Consider the following 26,173-nt stretch of genomic DNA (forward strand, 5'->3'; position numbering starts at 1 on the left):
AAGGAAAAGGCCTGGGTAGGGACCGTCGAATGGTGAAAGTCAACGAATGGCTATGCAGGTGGTGTCGGAGAGAAGGCTTTGGATTCTTTGACCATGGGATGGTGTTCCAAGAAGGAGGAGTGCTAGGCGGAGACGGACTCCACCTAATGAAGAGAGGGAAGAGCATCTTCGCAAGCAGGCTGGCTAACCTAGTGAGGAGGGCTTTAAACTAGGTTCACCGGCGGAAGGAGACCAAAGCCCTGACGTAAATCGGAAAGTGGGATACCAGGAGGAAGCATGAGCAGGAGAGTGCGAGGGGAGGGCTCCTGCCTCATACTGAGAAAGCAGGATGATCAGTGAGTTATCTTAAGTACCTAGACACAAATGCAAGAAGCCTGGGAAACAAGCAGGGAGAACTGGAAGTCCTGGCACAGTCAAGGAATTATGATGTGATTGGAATAACAGAGACTTGGTGGGGTAACTCACATGATTGGAGTACTGTCATGGATGGATATAAATGGTTCAGGAAGGACAGACAGGGCAGAAAAGGGGGGTGGGGGGGAGTTGCACTGTATGTAAGGGACCAGTATGACTGCTCAGAGCTACAGTATGAAACTGCAGAAAAACCTGAATGTCTCTGGATTAAGTTTAGAAGTGTGAGCAACAAGGGTGATGTCATGGTGGGAGTCTGCTACAGACCACCGGACCGGGGGGATGAGGTGGATGAGGCTTTCTTCCGGCAACTCACGGAAGTTACTAGATCGCAGGCCCTGGTTCTCATGGGAGACTTCAATCACCCTGATATCTGCTGGGAGAGCAATACAGCGGTGCACAGACAATCCAGGAAGTTTTTGGAAAGTGAAGGGGACAATTTCCTGGTGCAAGTGCTGGAGGAACCAACTAGGGGCAGAGCTCTTCTTGACCTGCTGCTCACAAACCGGGAAGAATAGGGGAAGCAAAAATGAAAGGGAACCTGGGCAGCAGTGACCATGAGCTGGTCGAGTTCAGGATCCTGACACAGGGAAGAAAGGAGAGCAGCAGAATACGGACCCTGGACTTCAGAAAAGCAGACTTTGACTCCCTCAGGGAACTGATGGGCAGGGTCCCCTGGGAGAATAACATGAGGGGCAAAGGAGTTCAGGGGAGCTGGCTGTATTTTTAAAGAATCCTTATTGAGGTTACAGGGACAAACCATCCCGATGTGTAGAAAGAATAGTAAATATGGCAGGCGACCAGCTTGGCTTAACAGTGAAATCCTTGCTGATCTTAAACACAAAAAAGAAGCTTACAAGAAGTGGAAGATTGGACAAAGGACCAGGGAGGAGTATAAAAATATTGCTCGGGCATGCAGGAGTGAAATCAGGAAGGCCAAATCACACCTGGAGTTGCAGCTAGCAAGAGATGTTAAGAGTAACAAGAAGAGTTTCTTCAGGTATGTTAGCAACAAGAAGAAGGTCCAGGAAAGTGTGGGCCCCTTACTGAATGAGGGAGGCAACCTAGTGACAGAGGATGTGGAGAAAGCTAATGTACTCAATGCTTTTTTGCCTCTGTATTCACAAACAAGGTCAGCTCCCAGACTACTGCACTGGGCAGCACAGCATGGGGAGGAGGTGACCAGCCCTCTGTGAAGAAAGAAGTGGTTCGGGACTATTTAGAAAAGCTGGACGAGCACAAGTCCATGGGGCTGGATGCGCTGCATGCGAGAGTGCTAAAGGAGTTGGCAGATGTGATTGCAGAGCCATTGGCCATTATCTTTGAAAACTCATGGCGATCGGGGCAAGTCCCGGATGACTGGAAAAAGGCTAATGTAGTGCCCATCTTTAAAAAAGGGAAGGAGGAGGATCTGGGGAACTACCGGACAGTCAGCCTCACCTCAGTCCCTGGAAAAATCATGGAGCAGGTCCTCAAGCACTTAGAGGAGATGAAAGTGATCAGGAACAGTCAGCATGGATTCACCAAGGGCAAGTCAGGCCTGACTAATCTAATTGCCTTCTATGATGAGATAACTGGCTCTGTGGATGAGGGGAAAGTAGTGGACATGTTGTTCCTTGACTTTAGCAAAGCTTTTGACATAGTCTCTCACAGTATTCTTGCCAGTAAGTTAAAGAAGTATGGGCTGGATGAATGGACAATAAGGTGGATAGAAAGCTGGCTAGACCGTCGGGCTCAACAGGTGGTGATCAATGGCTCCACGTCTAGTTGGCAGCCGGTATCAAGTGGAGTGCCCCAAGGGTCGGTCCTGGGGCCGGTTTTGTTCAATATCTTCATTAATGATCTGGAGGATGGCGTGGACTGCACCCTAAGCAAGTTTGCAGATGACACTAAACTGGGAGGAGTGGTAGATATGCTGGAGGGTAGGGCTAGGATACAGAGGGCCCTAGACAAATTAGAGGATTGGGCCAAAAGAAATCTGATGAGGTTCAACAAGTGCAGAGTCCTGCACTTAGGACGGAAGACTCCCATGCACGGCTACAGACTAGGGACCAAATGACTCGGCAGCAGTTCTGCAGAAAAGGACCTAGGGGTTACAGTGGACGAGAAGCTGGCTATGAGTCAACAGTGTGCCGTTGTTGCCAAGAAGGCCAATGGCATTTTGGGCTGTATAAGTAGGGGCATTGCCAGCAGATCGAGGGACGTGATCGTTACCCTCTATTCGACACTGGTGAGGCCTCATCTGGAGTACTGTGTCCAGTTTTGGGCCTCACACTACAAGAAGGATGTGGAAAAATTGGAAAGCGTCCAGCGGAGGGCAACAAAATTGATTAGGGGACTGGAACACATGACTTATGAGGAGAGGCTGAGGGAACTGGAATTGTTTAGTCTGAGGAAGAGAAGAATGAGGGGGGATTTGATAGCTGCTTTCAACTACCTGAAAGGTGGATCCAAAGAGGATGGCTCTAGACTGTTCTCAGTGGTAGCAGATGACAGGACAAGGAGTACTGGTCTCAAGTTGCAGTGAGGGAGGTTTAGGTTGGATATTAGGAAAAACTTTTTCACTAGGAGGGTGGTGAAACACTGGAATGAGTTACCTAGGGAGGTGGTGGAATCTCCTTCCTTTGAGGTTTTTAAGGCCCGGCTTGACAAAGCCCTGGCTGGGATGATTTAGTTGGGGATTGGTCCTGCTGTGAGCAGGGGGTTGGACTAGATGACCTCCTGAGGTCCCTTCCAACCCTGATATTCTATGATTCTATGATTCTCGCCATCAGGCTCCTGACAGGTCTGAGTTACAGGATGGCCAGGGGTGCTGGACACCTCATATCCCGGCTGTGGCTCCTGCCCATCCCGCCAGGGATGATGGACGGGAACGAGTGCTGCACCGTTGCATTTGGGTAGGAGTTGCTGCCACCCCCTTCTGCTGGCGTGTGCTCTCCTTGTGCTAACAGGAGAATGTGGCATGTCTGAGACCACTGGCAGCAGAGGATTGATTCATTTACTTGGGCTCCTATCATCCTAAAAGAGGGGAGGGGTGCCGTCTGAAATCTCTAGGTGCCCCAGCACCGGTTACAGACACAGAAATACCAACAAAGCTCAGCTAACCCCAGGAGTCAACCGAACCCCCCCGCCGCCCCCAAAGTGTGGTGCACACTGGGCTGCAGAGCCCTGGCATAGGGATCCCCCCCTCACACGTGTCTGCCATGCACCAGCCAGCCAGGCCAGCCCCTCCACAACAGTGTGTCTGGAAAGCAGGGGAGAGTGGGCCTTGTTACCATAACAACCTAGGTGCTAACATCCTGTTTCTAACTGTAAACTGATATGATCAGAGAACCAAAGTATCGAGTTGCTATGGCAACTGAAATGCTGAATTTGAAATTGTGTCAATAGCGAGGTTCTCGGAGAAGAAGTAAATGTAAACAACAGTTTGGGGCAAACGTTTCCTGCTGGTTTGAGACTGTTCTGCGGCTGAGCCGGGCAGCTTGTTTGCTCTGTTTCAGCCTCGCTTTTCAGTGAATGAACCAATTCAGGGGACCCCAGAAAACCAGTCTGCAGCAGGGCTCCTGGGGCTGGGGCCTGTGGTGTGACACGGGCTCCCGGAGCCTTCTGCTTTAACACTGCCATGGTGGGAGGTCTCCGCACTGTTCCAGCACTCAGGGTCTCTCCGACCCAGCCAAAGGCCCACTTGCACCTGGACACCCTGTGCTCACCTTGCCCATCACTCCACCTCTACCACTGCATCACACCTGCCTCGCTCAGCGGCAGGTATCCAGAGATGTGCACTAGAGACATTAGTTACTGTACAGAAATGATCAGGCTCCCTCTGAGCAGTTGGTCTGGAGCTTGGCCCTTCCTGTGAACCTCTGGTTGTTAATTCTGGATGCTCCATTAATGGGGTATGAAGAGAACTCCAGGCCTGCCCCCTGCCCAGCTGAGTGATGGCCTTCACTGTGTTCCTGCCCCTAGACTGCCCCAGTGGGAATGGGTCTTGGCTGCCCTGTACACAGCTGGTGGGGTGGAGTCTGCACCTCACACTCTCACAGTATTTGACCAACCTGGCTGGGTTTTTTTATGGATTTGCCAGTTGCCAGAAAAATAATTTAATCTGCCGGGTATTTTAGGTGGGTCTAAAGGTTTGCATTATTATCACAATACACTGGGATGGCTAATGTTAAAAGTGTCTGCGTCCAGCTAAAGCGGCTGCAGTGTTTCCACTTCCACAGTTTAAGCGATAACAGATCAAAACTGTTGAAAATACAGCGGCTGTGGGCCCACCAACACGCAAGCACCCTGCGTGTGTGTGTGAGAGAGGGTCTGAGTCACTATAAGTGGCTGTTGAAGGGGGGATGTGGAGTTGCCTTGTGGTTGGGGGTTGGGGTTACGGCAGGCTTGCCTTGTGGGGGAGGGTACCAGGTTTTTTGCACTTCAAAGGCGGCAACCCCATCTCACAAGGACAGGACAGGATCTCCCCGTCTGCCTTCAGTTGGGCTCTGGCGTCTCCCCTGTGAGCACTCACTAGGCTTTGCAGCAAGGAGGTGAGGTGATAAAATGGGGCAGAGAATGTGCACCTCTCCATGTGTTATTAATGCTCTGTTATGGCTGCTCTGGGTCTGAACAGCCACTGCCCAGGCAGGGGTCCTAGGGAAGGGCTCTTCTGTTGGGGCAACGCTACAAAGACTTGTCGTTCCTTGGTTCTTTCCATGACTCACCCTTATTGCTCCTGTGAGTTTCCAGTTAGCACCACAACATGGATGCCACTTTACTTTCTGATTCGGCCTCTTGTTGCCCCTGGTAGTGGATTTGTCTCTAACAGGATCTTTACCAATGGTTGGCAGGACCCTGCAAAGCTCTCCCAACTCTGCAGAGTGTCTTCACCATGCCAGGGAAGTCAAAGGTTATTGCCACTTGCAGCATGCCACATTTGTTGCTCAGCTGGTATCCTATGCAGGATGGTGCGGGTTTGGGGGATGGGTAATGTGATCTCATGGGACCATCCCATGGATGCAGCAGGCAGGATCTAGAAGGTCCAGGGAGGCATCTGCGCTTTGTCACAGGGCATAAGAGAAAAGTCTCATCTTCTAAACTTAATCTCTGCCTCTGAGCAGGCCGCGGCGTAATGGCCGTTCCGATGCCTGAGGGACAGCATAAGTCACGCTGCGATGTACATGGCGCCATGATACGAAACCATGTAGCTGAGACCTGGCAGACAATGCAGGCTGCTGCTACCAACAGGAGGGTGCTTCCCCGGACTCAGGAGGCTGCACCTGGCTGACCACCCACCCCAGTTCACTCCTCTCACGTACACTGGGGTCGTTGTTGACCACAGTGGAGTAGCTCCTGATATACACAAGGGTAAGCAAGAAGAGGCTGAATGAGCCCAGAAATGTACAAACACAAGGAGCTAGTTCCTGCTCTAGGGAGCTTATCACACTGGTTAGTCACAGCCCAAGTAGTCGAGAATATTTCAGTGGCAGGAATTTGGGTGATGCACACACCTGAGTTTGTGTCGGAATCCTGCAGAGGCTAGTGTGGATCTTGGTGTGGTGTTCTCAGGACAGATCACTATCTCCTATGGTCCTGAAGCAAAGGGTTTTCATGGTGTACCCTGTCACAGCATGGCTGGCCCTAGTAAGTGATGTAGGTCCAGCTCCCCTGTGCCAGAGCACAACTGGCCAATTAAAAGGGCAGGGCAGCACCGAGGGGCTCTAAAAGCTGAGGGTGTGACCCAGTGACAGGGGGTCAGAGCTGACTGGTTTGGTCAGGAAGGCAGGTGAGAGCTGCCAGAGAGCTGGGGGCTGTTGGATTGTCCCAGAAGGCAGCAGAAGGTGGTTCCTGGGAGAAGATGTTTGGCATCCCCAAGACAGAAAGCCAGAGCTGGTGCCTGCTGGCTCTAAGCTGAGAGGGCTGCAGGCAGGGGAAAAGCAGAGGGACTTCTCCAGGGCTGGAAAGCTGGACTGAGAGGGCCAGGGGAAGTGCGGGATGCTCTCCTGGCAAAGATGCTCCTAGCAGCAAGCCTGTGGGTGTTCCTACTGGGAAGAATGGGAAGGCGCACCATTTGCAAAGGCTGGGGTGGTGCCCTGGTGCAAGGGCAGGAGGGCTGCGCCGGAGAGCCAGTGCATGGTAATGCATACAGAAGCTGTATGATGCCGGTACTTTTGGACTATGCTGGGGGGATTTTGGCCTATGGTGTTGGGTCTTGTTTTGTTATGATTTATGGGCATGGGACTTTTGTCCTCAATGAACCTCACAAGAGCCATATTTATACTTGGAAGATGCTTTGGGTTATTTCTGGAGAGACTGCAGGAGGGAAACCAAGGCAGGAGCCCTTGTGATGCCATGGTCTACAGCAGAAGGCTTCTCCAGGCAGGGCTGTCCTATGACATTCCCTTTACAGCCTTAATGGTACCCAACCTACCTCATCCACTAGGCTCTTACAGGGTGAATCCAGCACTGCTTGAGAGCTGGGATAACGAGCCAGGCCAGAGTTTACCCGTGACTCACGCACTCCCCAACACCCCCTACTCCTGACCGACTGAGGCCTGAGAATCAGAAGTAGAGGGTGCTGGTGTGTGCATGAGTCAGGGACTGACTGAGGCTTGAGAATCAGCTGCTGCATCTGTAAGGAACTCGGATTCTGTAGGCGTTGTTAGGATCTCTTCGGTGTCCGAACCTTCCTCATGATTCTCGTTGCCAATCAAACAAATCCACTGCAGACTGGGCAATCTCTGGGTCCAGCCAGATGAGGGGAGCTTGCTCTGACCTTGGAAGACGGCATGGCAGTCCTCCGGACTCAGCCGTATGAGGCTTCAACATGGCCTAGTTTTCAATTCCTCGCCTGTTGTGAAGCAGACAAACCTTTGTGCTGCCCTCTGAAGCGTTCTCAGGATGTGGGTGAAACACCAGGGCCAGGGATGATGGGTGGGGTGAACTGCGCCCAGCAAGGTTGGTCCCCCTTCCTGCCAGCACGGAATAGATTCAAGGGGCAGCTGGCTGAGTATCAGTGAGAGATATAAATACACTGTGATTTCACTGGGACCATCTGGCTCGCGCATGATAGGTGGGTAAGAATGCTATAATCATGGAGCAAAAAATTAAGCTGATCCATTAAGGCCTTTTAGTAGAGGCAGCGATGGAGCCCATATTAATCCCGCAGTGCTTTGTGCACAGACATCACAAGGTTAAAGCCATTCCATTGCAATTAAAATAAGCCTTGTTGGCCAGGCTGGTCTGAAGAGCTATTATATTAGTTCCCTCCCCCCAGACCCACTGTTGCATAGGGCAGTGTGGCTAGCACAATGCAGTCGGAAAGGCCGATCTTAACATGAATCTCACTCCCTTCTGCTGGCTCCTCAAGAGGCTCCTCCCAGGAAAGGATTATCAAACTGCCCTGAAATCCCTCGGCCCACATGGCCGCACAGGTAAAGCACACTCAGAAAATCCCAAGTCATACAGCACCTCCACGTTCCACTGCCTCCCTACCGGGTTGTGCACAAAATCACTGGCTCCTGCCACAGCATCCTGACTGTCAGCTGGAGAATGCAAATTCTGCCCAGCACCTGGCCCTGTACAGCACTGACCTCAAAAATAACAGAGCTCTGAGTGTAGTGGGCAGTGGTTGGCATATTGGCACCGAGACACGCCCTGTAGTTTTTTCTGGTGCCCACAGGGAATGTGACTGTCAGAGTTTTACTCACCTTTTGTTGAGCATCTTCCATGCCTGTATGCAAAGGAATCTTGGCTCTGTGGGACGTGGACATTTAACGCATGTTTGGTGTAACTCCGTTTATGCTGGGCATGCATTTGGCTTGGGCTGTCCAGTTTTTATTTTGTATTTGTTGTTTGTCAGTAGTTAGGTGCTGAGATGGGAGGGCCAGATGCTCAAAGATGCAGCTTGCCAACCTCAGTAACAAGCATTGCCCCTTTGTCCAAATCCCACCTTCACGGTCATTCTCACGGAGGTGAATACTGATTGCCCTGATGCTGTTTACGGCAAGTATCTTAATTCAGTCTAATACATGTAATGTAGCCAGCACAAAGACATTCACTGACTTAGGGCCTAGATAGTGTGTGTCCTAGGCACAGTGGCTGTCGCTGAAGGGAGTAAAAATTATTTCTGCAGGTTTCTATTGAGAGCGTCCAGCAAGACGCACTGTACTGCCCATCAGGTCCAGGAGAGTGCTCTGGGAACAAGTTCTGTACCTTCTCAATCATGGTTTCACTACAGAGGGGTCCAGGCTTCCCTCCTAAAGAGGAGCCCCTGGGATGTTAACAGGGCTCCCTGTATAGCCATGAGACATGTGGTCTGTCATGTCATCGCAGGGAAGCGAGATCATTTTGAAACTCCACCTTCAGACGCTCTGACTCCACTGTGAGCATCAGTTCAGCCATGTCTCTTTATTCTTTTCTCAGCCCTGCAGGAGCAATGCAGGTGGGCTGGACAGCTGTGTCTGGGGGAAGAGCCCAACTCAGTGAGGGAGGAGGGCTAGGATGAGGGTCAGGTGTCAGCATGGAGAAATGGTCTGAAGCAAATAGGATGAAATTCAATAAGGACAAATGCAAAGTTCTCCACTTAGGAAGGAACAATCAGTTGCACACACACAAATGTGAAATGACTCCCTAGGAAGGAGTACTGCAGAAAGGGACTTGGCGATCATAGTGGATCACAAGCTAAATATGAGTGAACACTGTAACACTATCGCAAAAGGGGTAAGGTAGGAATGCAATATGTCCATTCCAGAGAGGTATCGGTGGGTGGGGAAGATGTTAGCATAAGCTGTGATCTCCAATTAGGATCCCTGGGAAGATGCAGGGATCCCCAGGACTGACCTGGGGACCACCCTGGTAGCATGTGACAGAGCAGGCCTGGGCGACAGCTGGCAAGTTAAGGTGCCAGGAGCAGAGTTGCCAGAGTGGGAGGATGCCAGGCACCTCTACCAGGTTTCTCCTGCTGGGTGCATCAGGAACCAGTGGGGGTGACTTCTGTGCCATGCATGTGAATGGCCTGGCAGGGCAGCTGTGGGAGCAGGGATATAAGCCAGCCATCCTAAGACGGGGCAGGAGGATGAGAAGAAACAGCAAGTCAGGGAAGAAGGGCAAGTGGCGGGATTCAGAGATGGACCCATAGGAGGGGTGAATAGCACTGTGGACCCCCGCCTGGGCTTGAATCTGGAGCTCCGGATCCTCAGAGGGCCTAGGGGGTCTGCAGCCCCAATCCCCCTGCTCTTCAGTGCAGCTGAGCAGCGATCTCCCCTATGCATTCCTGCTGGGTTTGCAGAGGAGCCTAAGACCAGCCATGGGAGCTGGAGGGGAGCAGCTCTGGTGAGCAGATGGGAGGCGGCATTTGAAGGAAACCTTTAATAAGGACTGTTCATGGGACATCAGCGGCGCCGTGCTGCAGCGTCAGGGATCCATGAAAATGGCAGTCCTGAGCAATCACAATCAGCTCCCTGCTGGGGGTCATTAGCACAGGGCAGACACAGGGCCACAGATGGGCACAGTTGTGGCTGCAGTTCATTGAGCAGTCCTGAGTCCACTAAAAGTGCTGAGGACACTACACTGAGCATCCTTTTACATGCAGGGACTTGGCTCCAGCTCCTAGGGATGGTGGGGTCAAGGGAGAGAAACTTGTTATTGTTCTGCAAAACTGCCCCTAAAGCCCAACCGGCCAAGAAATCCAAATTTCACCCTCTCTCTCTCTCACTCACAAGCTCAGGCACAATGGTCCCAGCCCTCCACACTTGTGGTAGTTTGCTCTGCCCTGGTCACCCCTGGCTAGTCTGGGAATGGAGAAGGGACACGGCGGGCAGCCAGGAAGACAGTGCAGCAGGAGTGTCGTGTAGCAATCTGCGTGGGCTAGCAAAGCTAGCTGTGAACTCCTTGGAGAAAACGAGCTCCCTGGAGTACGGAAAGTGGAAAGGCTACAAGGCTATTTGAGAAAGTGTCAGACCCAGAGGCTGCTGTGAGAAGAGCACTAAGATACGGGCTGTTCGCTACGAAAGGAGCCGCTCACACGGGGAAGTAACAGGAGTGATGCGTGTAAAGGAGTCGCTATATTGTATTTCAAGAGCAAAACAGCAGCAGCTGAAAATTGTTCCCTCAGGAAAGAGGGGGGGATTTACTGGCTTAACTCCTCCGGACACTGAGTGGGAAAAGCACGAAGGAAGGGCAGATCCAGTGTCCATTGCAGGGGAGAGTTTCAAAGCTGGGAAAGGGATCCCAGTCCCCAGAGCACCTGACAGCTGGTCTCCTGGGGCCATTGTGCAGAAGACAGACGTTTGGGTCACACTGACAGGGAGGATGCTTCAAGAGACGGTCAGGGGGTCTCCAGATGGGACAGAACAGACCCAGTCAGGGTCTGCAAGGAGCAGGTCTTCTTTGGGGGTGCCTGGTTTGTGCCACTTTGGGGGTGCCTGCTGCCCCCAGTGCTGGGCAATGGAGGGAGATGGGCTTTACGTGGAATGTGTCTGTCACACCTTGAGGCCGTGGACCAGTTCTGTGCATACCATGTTGGTGCGACATCTCTGCAGGTAAATGGTTGGCGAGAACCATACGGTGATTCTCCAGGCACCAAGAACAGGGGAACGGTGCCTTTAATGTGTCTACATTGAAAAATGAATAAATATACTTTTGCCTCGGTGCTGGAATGAAACCTGTAAGTGGGGGGAAAATGTCCTGTGAATTTCCAACTTAAAGCATCAGCCTTAGAAATGAATCCTAATCTAGCATGTAAACAGCCAGTTACTCACCCTAAATTGCCTCTGAAATCTACTTCCATCGACCATTCCCTTAGCCCGAACGGTACAATATTCCTTAATTAATTGGCTTGTAATCATTCTCAGAAATGCCTCTGGAGAGAGATTCCCTGTGTGTGCGCGTGTGTGTCTCCCCTTAGAGTATTTGCAGTGTGCATCTGAATGGGAAATCCACACCACTGACATATCTGCAAACCCAGTGTGTGCCACCGGGGAGGGGATAGGAACATGCCTAGGGTGCCAAGGAGCTGAAATCAACGCGAGGGAAGGACATGAGCAGTCAACCTGCTGCCCTGGAGTCTGGAGCAGCCAGGGCAAGAGGGAAAAGGGAACATTTGTGCTCACAGGGTTAAGAGTTTTTAAAGCCAGTTTTCTTCTTTTGTTAAAACTGTAAGAAGCTTTGTAAATGCCACCCTTCCTCCCTCCCCTCCTTTCCCCCCACGCCCCCGCCCAGCACGTATGCCTCTGGGCCACTCAGTAACAGCTTGTATCAGCATGGAGCTTTAGCATGTTCTTCTCTTTCCACTGGTCCTTTGTGTTCATAGCCATTATGGTAAAAGCAGCTACATACACACATCATTTGGCTGCTGTATGCTCTCAGGCAGGCCCTCTGTGTGTAGACCTTTAACCTCAGGCTGCAGTCAAAGGTACGTCTGTGCCAGCTGCAGAGGGGCCCACAAAATCCAGCGTGTGAATGCCTACATTCCAAGCCCAATGTCCCTGTCAAACCTTCATATCCATTGGCCAGAATGGGCAAACCAGGCAGGAGAAAATTAGGCTCCTTTGTCCCCATGTAAGCAAATACGGGACCCTGCTGGATGTTTTACAGATTCCAGTGTCACGTGCTGGGAAGAACTGCATGACTCTGGAGGCTCCATCAGGGGAGGATGTCACCTCAAACCTGTGACACTCGCACCCCGCAGCGCCATCTCTTGCCTTGTGAGAGACAAGAACATATGCGCATTGACGTGCAGTAAACTAGTTCTGCACATCTTTTTAAGGCAGAGGCATATTCTCTGCCACAGGGGTATCTGCCTCACTGATAGCTAAGTAACATCTGCAGAAGCTTCAAGATTAATATTCACTATTCATATTGCAGGCTATTGGAAACCTGAAAAAAACAAGTTATTGTGTAAAATGATCCAGCTGAAGAAGAGAGAGAGATACCCGGTCCAAACCACTCTAACCATCGACTTGTCTCAGTTGTGCAATTTAGGCTATTCCTGCTCCCTCCAGGAGGGGCCATTCCCGAAAAGGAAGATCATGAAAATGGAGTGTTAAAAATGTAATAATGTGGCTCTCCATTGCAAGGAGTTCCGTTTCATCTTCTGGGAAATTTACTCCCAGCAAAAAAGATCTGCGAATAATGGCTCTCTAAATGAAGCCACCCTGGCTGTATCATGCTAAAAGCTTTTAGGAGAAAAACAGTAAATAAATTCCACTGTTCAGATGTATTTGGATGTTATCCTAACGCAGCATCATGAGTAATAGGAGAGCCATCAACAACTAAAAGGATTGAAACTATTATGGAAGGGCGGCCAGAGGAGTAATGTCTGCAGAAGAGGCTGAGTACCAGAAATGATTACACACAGCTCAGACCAGAGCTCTAACGATGATGATGAGCCACGCCGAATGGAGAGAGACTCTGCTTTACAAGTACTGAACTACTCGGGGGGGAGGGCCAGTTAGAGCTGCCAGTCAGAGTTTCTGGCTTTCATGGAGGCAGCTAGGTAGTGACACAATATCCCCTCGCTCTTTAAACAGAACATTTATTTGGATCCTAATTTTGGAAGGGACAGTGGGAGTGGGGCTGAAGCCGCAGGCAAAGTGGAAAGGAAGACAGCCCCAAAGCATAAGTGCAGAAACGCCATGCCGTGGAAAGCCTGGTTCTCGCCATGCACCAAGAGCTCGCAGCACTCTGGGAACCCCACGATTGGAGCTAGCCCCCTTTGGAACAGCGCTGGGGCATTGCTTGGCTGGTCCTGCGATCAGCTAGTTTGTGTGTGTGCATATTACTGCCCTCTACTGTGAGCAATAGACATTAAACCAGGGCACCAGGCTATACCAGATACTGCCTCTGGCGGCCCATTCAGTGTCAGGCTCAGCCATGGGCAGATGGCTGCGCTGAGAGGTATCCCTGACTCACTCCCATGTCTCCTGTCCTCAGCATGCCCCTGTCCCGAGGATGTACATGCGAGGAGTATCTCCTGTACTCCCATCTGCCTGACACTGGTCCACACCAGGCACGTCGCACAGCACTTACAGGCCAGAGCTAAGTGATTCTCAGCTGATGGGCTCTGGCTGTGGAGCAGGCTTCCAAGGGAGATGAGACCAGTCCAGAGTCTGAGCAGCTCTAGGAAGCATTGTAAGACCTGCCTCTTCGCTCTAGACTTCCCATGAGCAGTGAGACTTCTCCCCTCCTTACACTTAATAAACTGCCTCTTCTAAAGTCACACCCACGTGCACACTGTAACAAGCACCGGGCCCTCGGCCACCTCACACCCATGTGCACAATCGTCTCCCCCCACACCACATCCACATCCCCTAATCGCCATCTGTCCTGTCTGGACACCAAATCAATCCGTCATGTAACACCAGGGACGTCAGTCACTTTGCACCAGGGATGTATTGGGCCATGAGCATTCCTGAGTCACCCACGAGGTGAGACTCTTTGCCTTCTGCCCAGGAGTCCCCCCAGTGCACAGTGCTGTCAGTAGAACGGGAAGGGAAGGGATAGACAATACATTGTGCAGGGTTCAACTGGGAAGCCTCCCTTTCCAAGCCTGAAAAAGCCACTCAGGTGACAGACATGCCGCAAAATGGCCACTTCATGCCCTATGAGGCCTGGCTGCAGCAGGGAGCTCAGCTGGCTTTGTTCAGCTTTCGGCAAAAGTGCTCTGTCTGGCAAGGTCCATGTTTGTGACCCAGGAGAAAGCAAAGCCAGCCGGGCTGTTGCAAAGGGCACAGCCAGTTATTATTGGCTTGTGCTGATTATTTTGGGGTTTAAGTTCATTCATTATGTATGCAAAAATGGTAATATGCCAACATCTGAATGTCTTTTAGGCGTACAATATTCTTATTATTCAAAATGTTGTTTTTTCCTCCATAATTGAATGGTTTACCTTATTATTACTTTATGCTAATACCCCAGCATTTCCATTTTTCTATAGGACGCTTAATTGTAACCGAGGCGCAATCAGAATCAGAGATGCCATCTGTAATTGACTGCATCATAATAACAGCTAATATTACGGAAACAAAGTACCAAAATAAATGGAAGCAGGGAGAAAACAACCTCAGAAAAGATCCAGCAAGCTGCTTTGTGTCAGGCCAGAAAGCCCTGTGCTCACAGTAACCTCTCTGCCTGAGCAGTGACAGTTTGAGCATTAACATAGATAGAGTGCTATTTATATCAGTTTGTACACTTAATCAGTTTTTTTTGCAGTTTTCAGCGAGATGTGAACTATATCCCTGTCCAAGGCGTTTGGTTCAAATCAGCTGAGACAGAGAATAATCAAGATTTATGATTCTCATTCTGACTCGGATCACACAGTCAGTGCAATTGGTACAACTCAGCTTCCTCTCGCACAGCTTGAGTGACGTGCACTTCACTTTCCCTCGCACAAGTGATTTAATGTCCGTCTTGAAAACTGTCAAAATGCTTCTGCAGCCCCAGATAACAGTGGCCGTGGGCCTGCCCCCTCCTCCTGTGACTGCTGCCCGTGGCTGTGCACAGGAGCACACTGGTACTCCCTGGTGACAGACCCTAGAGGGACATGGCAGAAAAGTTAAATCATGTTTGGAGGGAATCCGTGAACTCACACAAGAAAAACAAGAGGTTCCATCTGGTTCCACCTCTCAGTGCAGCTCCAAGTGCCCGCAAGAATGAAAAGATCCCCGATGCCTCTGACCTTTGTCTCAAAAAAGTATCTTTGCTGGGGCCCCAACTTCTGCAGGTTCTGTACATGTCACTGCTGCATGCAGATACTCGCTCCACTACCAGGAATAGGGTATTTTGAGGCAGAGTGAAAATCAGGTCTGCAGCCAGCGAGAACCTTGTGCAGTGTTCAGGAGGCATATCCCAGCAGCGCCACTGGACTGTACTTAGAGCTGTCAGCATTTCCATTGGATAGCGTATTTCCAGGGGCTTCCAGCAGGGCTAGAGAGCTGAGCTCAAGGGCTCAGCTTGGAAGCACATGTTTAGATAACATTTAAATGGCCCAAAATGACTTTAGAAAGTGATGGGAACAAAACAAGAGAGAGCGTTCTGGTTTATGAACTCAGCAAACCTTCCCCCCAACCCCCCCAACTGGGAACAGGGCTGGGCTGAGCTGAGCTAGGTTATACAACACATTAGCTCTCAGCACGAGGACATTCTCTCCTCAGAGGCAGGGCGTGAGCCCAGGCCAACAAGCTGCTCATTGACAGTTTCGGGACGATGTTTCTGGCCCATGATACCAGCAGCACCTGGAAGCCTGTGCCTTACAGAGACCCATCACGGCTCCTCCTCCACAATTTGTGCCCCATCCAAACTGAGAAGCAAGAGGTGGAGCCAACAGGGATCTCTCCTATGTCTGACCGACACCATTCGGCCTACTGGGCTTCATATTGATCCCTGCCCTCATCTGTCCTCCCCTTCAGACTCAATGGATCACTCTCAGCGAGAGATGGGGTGGCCAAGTCAGCCTCTCTCCAGGACCTCATGGAAGCAGAAATGAGCCAGAGAGCGTTTACAGCCCAAAGGGAAAACTTGCTGTTTCCTCCAGCAAAGGCTGTCACAGCAAAACCCAGTTTCCAAACTGTTCCAGCACATAGAATCATAGAATCATAGAATATCAGGGTTGGAAGGGACCTCAGGAGGTCATCTACTCCAACCCGCTGCTCAAAGCAGGAACAATCCCCAATTAAATCATCCCAGCCAGGGCTTTGTCAAGCCTGACCTTAAAAACTTCTAAGGAAGGAGATTCCACCACCTCCCTAGGTAACGCATTCCAGTGCTTCACCACCCTCCTAGTGAAAAAGTTTTTCCTAATATCCAACCTAAACCTCCCCCACTGCGACTTGAGACCATTACTCCTTGTCCTGTCCTCTTCTACCACTGAGAATAGTCTAGAACCATCCTCTCTGGAACCACCCCTCAGGTAGTTGAAAGCAGCTATCAAATCCCCCCTCATTCTTCTCTTCTGCAGACTAAACAATCCCAGTTCCCTCAGCCTCTCCTCATAAGTCATGTGTTCCAGACCCCTAATCATTTTTGTTGCCTTTCGCTGGACTCTCTCCAATTTATCCATATCCTTCTTGTAGTGTGGGGCCCAAAACTGGACACAGTACTCCAGATGAGGCCTCACCAATGTCAAATAGAGGGGAACGATCATGTCCCTCGATCTGCTGGCTATGCCCCTACTTATACATCCCAAAATGCCATTGGCCTTCTTGGCAACAAGGGCACACTGCTGACTCATATCCAGCTTCTCGTCCACTGTCACTCCTAGGTCCTTTTCCGCAGAACTGCTGCCTAGCCATTCGGTCCCTAGTCTGTAGCGGTGCATTGGGTTCTTCCGTCCTAAGTGCAGGACCCTGCACTTATCCTTATTGAACCTCATCAGATTTCTTTTGGCCCAATCCTCCAATTTGTCTAGGGCCCTCTGTATCCTATCCCTGCCCTCCAGCGTATCTACCACTCCTCCCAGTTTAGTATCATCCGCAAATTTGCTGAGAGTGCAATCCACACCATCCTCCAGATTATTTATGAAGATATTGAACAAAACCGGCCCCAGGACCAACCCCTGGGGCACTCCACTTGACACTGGCTGCCAACTAGACATGGAGCCATTGATCACTACCCGTTGAGCCTGACAATCTAGCCAACTTTCTACCCACCTTATAGTGCATTCATCCAGCCCGTACTTCTTTAACTTGCTGACAAGAATACTGTGGGAGACCGTGTCAAAAGCTTTGCTAAAGTCAAGAAACAATACATCCACTGCTTTCCCTTCATCCAGAGAACCAGTAATCTCATCATAGAAGGCGATTAGATTAGTCAGGCATGACCTTCCCTTGGTGAATCCATGCTGACTGTTCCTGATCACTTTCCTCTAATATAAGTGCTTCAGAATTGATTCCTTGAGGACCTGCTCCATGATTTTTCCGTTGACTGGGGTGAGACTGACTGGCCTGTAGTTCCCAGGATCCTCCTTCTTCCCTTTTTTAAAGATTGGCACTACCTTAGCCTTTTTCCAGCCCATCCCCCATGGAGCCAAAGATGCTGGAGAGCAGACCCACACCCAGTGTACGGGGCGAGCTGTAAGAGGAGAGGCAGCAGAGGGAACAGATGAGATGACAGCCCCCATCACAGCCCAGAAGTGACTGCAATTCTGTGCTTCGCAGGGAGTCCAAAGAGCCATCTCTTTAATTTCATCCGATAAAACCCATTCTCCATTTACCATTCATGAAGACAGAGCATTATGACTCCGGCGAGAGAACTCAGCAGAATCTATTGGATCCGTCAGATAAATGGTCTGGTGGAGGGTCTATCTTCATTGTAGCCAAGGTGAACGGGACAAATGGGCTCTCCTGGCTGTTCGAGCGTCCTCAGAAATGTAGTGAGACAAAAGTGCCAGCGATGAAGGGAAAATAGATGCTGTTTCCTCGCAACATTTGAAATCTTTGTGTCTTGGCTTTGTCACAACAAGCGACAGGCAGTGCTTTGCATTCTGCTGGGTTTGTTTCGCTGCCTTCCCCTGAATGCGTGCCGTGTGCGCAGTGCTGCTTCGCATTGGAGAGGCCTTCTTGTTAAACTCACAAACTCAGCATAATAGTCAAGTTTGTGAGAAACCAGAGTGATTCCACTCCAGTCAATAAAGCAAACAGTGCCTGGTTTAGATAAACAGAATCACTAGTGCTGAAGAGCCCCCCGCCCCCTGCACTGCACACTCTGATTAGTGTAAATGCTAAACACAAACCAATTAACACTCTCTAAGTCTGCTTATCTCATGTCACTTAGTGCTAAAATAAAGCCTAATACTAAACACACATATTGATTTAACTATTAAATCCGGCATCACTCAAAATAAAACTCACTATATTATCGAGCAAAAATAAAGTCACTGCAATTTTCAGAAGTGAGCACGTTGTGAACGATCATTTAATTGCTTCACCTAATGGTCACACATCCCCACTGAGTCTCAGAACTAAGAGGCCAATCTGACTAAGCCTTAACATTAAGACTAAAATGATGAGATGCACATGGTCCCTAGGCAGCCTTTCCTTCTTCAGTGCTACCTAGATTTTCCTTACCCTGAAAATCGGTTAAAACACTTGAGTGGTGGCCCAACATAGCACTCATGGGCTTCGTGCTGCTTTAAAAACCAGGAACTGAACACAAGATCCTGTCAGACGTTTCACGTTCCATGCCCTGGAGAAATCCCAGTTAATCAGTCACATCCCCTGAGGGACCCATGGCTCCATTGAACCTGGGATGCTGCCAGTGCCCTGGCCCCCACGCGCCCCGCCCCCCCCACACACAGACAGACCCTGAGTTTCTGGGGAACAGGAGCAGGCTGTCTCCTAGCGTGCCTTAGTTTACAAGACATTGGAACTAGGAGCAGGGGAATTACCATCGGCCTGGAGATCCATCTAGCCTGGTGTCCAGTCTCTGATTGTGGCTGGTCCCAACTGCCTTTTGGGGAAAGTGCAAGACACCCTCAGCCAGCAGTAATGGGACAACCCACCCACATGGGATGTTTCCTTAGGAGCCCAACATCCCGCAGCTCCAGCTGCCATTTGGCCTCCCCTCAGCCACAGGCAGGACAAGACCATGCACTCATCCCCGCCCCACTGAGGTGGGTCCCGGCCTGCACCGGGAGGGCAGCGGAGGATGGCTGTGAGGAAGGCAATAGCTGTCTGTAGTATTTTTTGATGAATGTTGTGGGAACCTCCATTGTTGGATTCTGAGTGGGTGACTGCTAAGGGTTAATTCAGTTCTACGGGGCCCTGTAGGGCTGTAGAAAGGCAGAGTGTAGGGGCAGTCTCCGATTCTTGGCATGCACTGCAGGTGTCAGCTCCTTTGCAGGTTTGCCCCCACCAAGCTTCGATCAGCAAGTGGGACAGTGACTCCCAAGGGAGCAGGGGATCCCAGGTGGGAATTTTCAAACACAGGAACTTGGGGATCAGACTGAGAGGCAACGGTTGCAGGGGGCAGCCTGTCTCTCCTATCCTCAAAGCTTGGGGGGTGGGAAGGGGGGTGGTGCTGTCACGGAGTCCCCGGGCGATGCTCTGGAACTGCTCCCCATGAAGCCAAGCTGGGGAAGTCTCTGGGGAAGTCTCCTTTCCGTGAGCAGCCTGTCTGCAGGACACACAGCTCACCCGGCTTCCACCTTCCTGGGTCTGACCTCAGAACATTCAGCATCCTCTGCCCCTCCATGCGTTTCCCACAGCGAGTCCGCCCAGGTGGGGTCTTGGGAAAGCCAGAGGGTCCTGCCCCCCAACTCTGTAGTCAGACGTGACTCTCAGCCAGCCAGTAAAACAGAGGTTTATTAGACGACAGGAACATGGTCTAACACAGAGCTTGTAGGTGCAGAGAACAGGACCCCTCAGCCGGGTCCATTTTGGGGGGCAGTGAGCCAGACAACCCCATCTGCACTTCACTCCATGTCCCAGCCAGCCCCAAACTGAAACTCTTTCCCACCCCTCCTCCTCTGGGCTTTGTCCCTTTCCCGGGCCAGGAGGTCACCGGATTCCTTAGTTCTCCAGCCCTTTAGCTCTCACCTCGCAGGGAGGAAGGGCCAGGCCATCAGTTGCCAGGAAACAGGGTGTCGGCCATTGTCTGCGTCCAGACCCCTGCACACACCTGCCCTCTAGGGCTCTGCAATGATCATACACCCTTACCCCACCACCTAGATACTTACGAACTGCCTTGGGGAAACTGAGGCACCCCCACACTATTCAGAGGAAACATTAAGAACAGTCCCACTTCGTCACATCTCTCCCCCCCTTGAGACGGAACGGAGCGGGGTCACTTTAGCCGGTCACCTGGGGAAGTTCGAAGCCACCAGCGTTCCCATGGATGGCCCAGCATCTCTCCCGTTCCTTGGTGGGAGTTACACCAGGCCCTTCCAGTTTCACGCCCTCCCTTAGGTTGGGGGTGGTCGATAGCACTTGCAGGCCGCATGTGGGAAGGTTTATATGGCCCGTGCCCTTTTGCCACCCCAAAACCCCCGGGGGTCAAACTGGGATTGGGTCTTCTCCCAGCACTCCAGTCTGGAGGGCTGCAATTCGGGCTCTCTTGGTTAAGAGCCCCCATCTTGACCTGGGCTACATACTGTTCACTTACAGAACTAGCATGGAGACATCCCTTTCTCCACAACCTTATCTCCCCAACAAGCTGGCCAAACACAGCCACTTGGTTATAGGACTGTTTAACTTTCTTAACAGCTTTCACTCCATCTGAGGCCTTCTCAAAGCTATTCTCACTGGATCTTTTAACAGGAAAGTCAGTGGATCCATTCACAACAGAAAATTTCTGGCTGTCAGGAACTGAAACTTTCTTGATTAAATCACTTTCACACCCTTCAGTTGCAGTAAACTGCTTGCAAAGACTCCATGAGGATTCCTTTCCCTAGGGCTTTTCTATGCAACAATTCACCCCTCCCAGAAATTCTGCCCTTACCCTCTTCACCTAGGGCTTGCTCTAGAGGAACACTGTCCTGAGCAACAACAGACTCTTTCTGGGTCTCCCTTACGTCCAGAATTACCTCTGGCCCATCCGGTGGATTCCTACACAATCCTCTTTCAGGCAAACTTACAGATAAAAGGTTAGATGCATTCTCCTTCCCTTTGTCACACACAAGTTCAGGAATCTTTTCCTTCTTGCTACAGGTTTCCACATCATCAGTAGGTAACACAATCACACACCTTCATGCTCTCCTTGTGCCCTGGCTAGGATCTCACCTGATCAGACAGAGTTGCTCCACCCTTTCCCAACAACACACTAGCAACAGGCAAAATACAAGCACCAGAATTGTCTGGTCTCTGGGATTTTACATAGACACTAGCTGGATGCGACCTAGTTACAGGGCCATTCTCCCAAGCAGACACAAACTTAGGGCCATTCCCTTCCTGGGCTTTAGCTGAGTCCAGAACCAGCTCTGAGACAACTGCACGACCCTCAACTGTCACAGGCTGAAAGGCCCCTTCTGTCTGCTCCACAGACAAAGAAGAGCCGGACACACTTTCTCCTTTCCCAGACACCCAGCTTGGGATCTCATTCCCCTTGTCCCAGCACACAAGGCTGGTCACAGACAACTGCTTGGAGACCGGGGTAGCTCCCTCCACAGGCAAGTCAATACCCCTGACAAACACAGGCACGTTTCCTTCACTGTCACAATTCTCCACCCAGCTAACAGGTAAGGTCCAGGGACACTCATCTTCCACTCTCCTCGCCTTCCCACCCTGCTGACTAGACACAGCCATCAGCTCACAAGGCTGCCTAGGCTCATCCAGACTTTCCTTACCCAGAACTTTGCCACTCCCCACAGATCCCCTGCCCTGCCTGTGTCTCCCCCCACTCAGCTGGGGTCTCAGCTCCCACTGTGCTCAGCGCTGTCCTTGCTGTCCCAGTGGGGGTAGGCAGCAAGCTCGCTGCTTTCCTCACTGCATCAGAGCCAGCCTGAGCCCCCTCTCCGGTGTGCAAAGGGGACGGGGAGCATCTCTCTGTTCCATCCAGCCCCAGGGGTCTGGTTACAGGCAGGCAGGTAGCCCAAGCCTAGTGGCTCCTCCCTGCTGCCAGCCAGGTCATCTGCATTTTCACTGACCATTTCCCTCTCCACCAATTCGTTCCCTGGATTCAAATTCAAACCTTCGGCTGTTACAGGAGCAGGGCCTGGATCCTGTCCCAAAGAAACGCTGTCACCCCCCAACAGGGTCTCGCAGCTGGTATCCTGGAGAACCCCAACGACCAGCCAGCCCCACCCCTCCTGGGTCTGCACAGGGATCTGGGCCATAGGCAGGGCGAGGGGCTTTGTCCCTGAGACCCTCACCCAGCTCACCCAGCCCCTCAGCCTCTGAGGCTGCACCACCCGGGGCCTGACACCAGTTCTCTCCGTCCCAGGATCTCGCCACCCCAGGCATGTCTCCCCATTGACCATCACCTTCCGCTCCCACTGGAGGTCCGAGGGGCCTGGCCCCAGGAGACTCCAAACAGACATATAGGTTGGGGTCAGGAGTGGGAGCCCGTCCACTTCCCCACCCATCTGGCTGATGGAGTCTATGGCCTTGGGACCCAGCAAGGGAGCTAGACACCGGGGCTTTTCCGCAGGGTCCCCCTGGTTCAGATCTCCAGCCTGCTCAAAGGCAGTGAGGTGGGCATCCACATCCCCCCCCTCCTTAACCAGGGGCAGCAATTTAGTCTCGAGGTTCCCTGCGGAACTGGCCCCCGGGGTCTATCCCCACTCACCCCGGGGAGGTCCCCTAGGCCTCTCCGCTCCCCCACCGCCAGTTCATGCTGCTGCTGCTTCTGCAGCTCTTTCTCGGGCTCTCGCTGTCTCCCACAGTCCTCTTGCTCCCTCGGACTCAGCTCCAATCCCATCCATCTCCGATCCCCGAATGGGGAACCCAATCGCGAAGAACCTCGTCTGGTCGGGGACAGGAGTCTTGGGGATGCCTGGCTACCACTCCAGCTGCTCCCAGATCTTGCTATAGCCCATTTGGGGTCAGGAATCTGTTCCTTAGAGCGGTCATCCTCCTCCAGCTGCACGATGAACTGTGTTTTGGTGAACTTTCCAATGTGCAACCCTCTCTTTTTGCACAGGGTTACAATGCCCTTGTTAAGGAGACGGTGACAGGCCATCACTCCGCTCCTCCCAAGGTGTTGTGGACTCACAGGCCCGTGTGTTCTCAGCTCCCCACGGTTTCCAGGGAGAACCCCTAGTGTGCCAGCCCTTCTCGAGGTCACCACCTCTTTGCCAGGGTTGAGCTGCAGACTCCTCCACCCCTGGGACTGCTCGCTGCAATCCCCAGAGGAACCCTGTTACTGCAAAAGTCCTTCTCTCTCCAAGGGCCAAGCTGCAGGCTCCTCCGCCCATGAGACTGCTCACCGCAGTCCCCAGGGGGACCCCATTACTGCACAGTCATTCTCGCTGGTCACACACTCCCAGGGGTTAACCGCCCCCCGAAACCGCTCCTCTCTGAGCCTTCAGCACACCTGGTCCTGGTCATTCCCCCTTCGTTTTACCGCTCCCCAGTCACTTACTGCAGGAAGCGCCATCCACGGGGTGCAGTACATCTCATCTCTGCCACCAGTTGTCACGGAGTCCCCGGGCGATGCTCTGGAACTGCTCCCTACGAAGCCAGGCAGGACTCTGGGGAAGTCTCCTTTCCGTGAGCAGACTGTCTTCAGGACACACAGCTCACCCGGCTTCCCCCTTCCTGGGTCTGACCTCGGAGCATTCAGCATCCTCTGCCCCTCCGTGCGCTTCCCCCAGCGAGTCCGCCCAGGCAAGGTCCTGGGGAAGCCAGAGGATCCTGCCCCCCAACTTCGCAGTCAGACGTGACTCTCAACCAGCCAGTAAAACAGAGGTTTATTAGACGACAGGAACATGGTCTAACACAGAGCTTGTGGGTGCAGAGAACAGGACCCCTCAGCTGGGTCCATTCTGGGGGGCAGTGAGCCAGACAACCACGTCTGCCCTTCACTCCATGTCCCCAGCCAGCCCCAAGCTGACTCCCCCTCCAGCCCCTCCTCCTCTGGGCTTTGTCCCTTTCCTGGGCCAGGAGGGCACCTGATTCCTTAGTTCTACGGGAAACAGGGTGTCGGCCATTCTCTGTGTCCAGACCCCTGCACACACCTGCCCTCTAGGGCTCTGCAACAATCATACACCCTTATCCCACCACCTAGATACTTAAGAACTGAAGAGGGGAAACTGAGGCACTCCCACAATATTCAGAGAAAACATTAAGAACAGTCCCACTTCATCACAGGTGCCTGGGTTAAAAACCTTGGTCAAGGAGGGGCCAAGTTTAGTGAGACACTTTGCATTTTGGCCTTTTCTTATTTTTAACCCTTTTCTCTCCATTTGCGCTCTTCCTATGGATCAGTAAATCATGCTCTGCTTGGAACACGCTGTTCGATCACTGCATTTACCAGCTGGTCCCAGCTCCTGGGAACGATTTCATAGAGCGGGACAAATCCACTCAGACCTGATGGAAGTAAATACAGTTGGTATAAAGGGGACACTGTAGCCTGGTGATTCCCTCTAAAGGTGGGGTGAGCCACAGGGTGCCACTCTGAGAGGAGTGCAGGTGTAGGCCTGTCACCTGCTCATGGAGAGACTTGGAGAGAGATCATGGGTACAGTTCATCTCTCAGCCATAACAGGGTCAATGTCTAGCTGCAGTGGGGAGGAAGTTTGTCTATCATGAGCAACCTAGCCAATCTGTTCCTGCATTCTCTCCACCTGTATTCCCCTATAAACCCCAGCTACATACGGTTTCCTTATTACCTGCCATACTCAGTGCACAGTGCTCCTAATAGTCGGACACTAGAGGTGTAATTTCAGTAGTGAGTGAAGTGATCCATTGTGTATATCAGGGATAGGTGTCTGGGAGGCCCATACACAGTGCATTGGGAATGGAACAGGAAAGGTGCTCCATAAATATCAGACGTTATTCCACCAGTCACAGACTGGTTATATGACTCAGTGTAACTGAGAGACTTCTTCTCCTCCGGGACCCTCTGGGACCCTCCCCTCCCCCACCAATGACAGTAATTAATAACTGGAGACACAGTACATGTATGGGTTAACTCTGTTTAAAATCAGCTGCTCAGTAATGACGCCTCCCTATTTGCCTTTGGAAGGTGTTTTAACCACAAATGAATCACAGATGTCAACACCGAAATAAACTGATTAAGAGTGTTACCCATCGAATATAATGAATGGGACCAATATAAAAGTTAATGTCCCTAATATTTCCTTTTGAGTTGCTATCTTCTGCATTAATTGAAGCAAGAAATGTTCCACTTAGTTAAACCATCTACTTAGTACTCTGCTCATAAACACACCTGCAGATCGAGTTCACTGGGTTTAAATTAGTTGATACCAATGTTATTGAAGGCATGGTGGCATCAGGAGAGTACACTGAAGCTTTAATGAGGCAGCGAAAGCATTGGCTCCTTGCTTACGCCCACTGTTCATACGTCAATGATTCATTAGGCCACAAAGAGGATGCTATCTCTGCCTTTTTGTCTGAAGCCTGAAGAGGCTTCACACATTGGCTCTGTGGCCAACAGCACAGGTGCTAATCTGCAACAGGTCCGAAAGAGGACACAGAATCCAGGAGGAGCAGGCAGGAATCCAGGAGGAGCAGGCAGGAATCCAGAAACCTGCCAGGCTCCTCCTTCAGCAGGGATCCTGCCCTTCCCTTGAGATGCAGCAGTGTCTGGTGATGCCATAATCACTGCTGGGCCTGGGCAGGGAATGGGTTTCCTGTCCTTCAATAATTTTGAAGAGTAAAAAAAAAATAAAAAATTCCACCCTGAATTGGGCTGAAAATCCAAAGTCTTGAAAATTTTGACAAACCAAAAATCCCTCCCACCCCAAATTGGATTGGGTCTTGTGATTTGTTTTTGAAATGTTTTGTTTTAATGTTGATGTTTTACGTTCTCATTACATTTTTAATCTGTAAATTACCTTACATTTGGAAACAAAAATACTTTCAAACCAAAAAATGGAAAATTTTTGTTTAAAATGTCTTAAAATGGGAAATTGCAATTTGGAATTTTTTCCAGTTTTATTTGATATGAGAAATTCATCAACATCAGCCCTTTCCCACTAACAGGTTCTGTTCCAACTTATCAACATTTTCCAGTGAAAAAACATTTGGAAAAGTTCCTGCCCAGCTGTAATCACTGCCACGGGTTCAGCATTACAGTGGTAAACATCTGACTGTGGCAGCCCGGCCTGTCCAGATGTCTCAAACCCCGTGTATATGTGGAGAATGGGGTGCAAAGTGCATGCA

General features: G+C 51.2%; 1 protein-coding gene across 1 annotated transcript in view; it reads right to left on the reverse strand.

Annotated features, from left to right (window-relative positions):
• The window catches only part of LOC140917984 (heparan sulfate glucosamine 3-O-sulfotransferase 4-like), a 139,305-nt gene that overhangs the window by 25,338 nt on the left and 87,794 nt on the right, over positions 1 to 26,173 (reverse strand). The gene's annotated exons all lie outside the window — the stretch shown is intronic.

Source organism: Lepidochelys kempii, chromosome 10 (genome assembly GCF_965140265.1).
Source record: "Lepidochelys kempii isolate rLepKem1 chromosome 10, rLepKem1.hap2, whole genome shotgun sequence".
Lineage (NCBI taxonomy): Eukaryota > Metazoa > Chordata > Testudines > Cheloniidae > Lepidochelys > Lepidochelys kempii.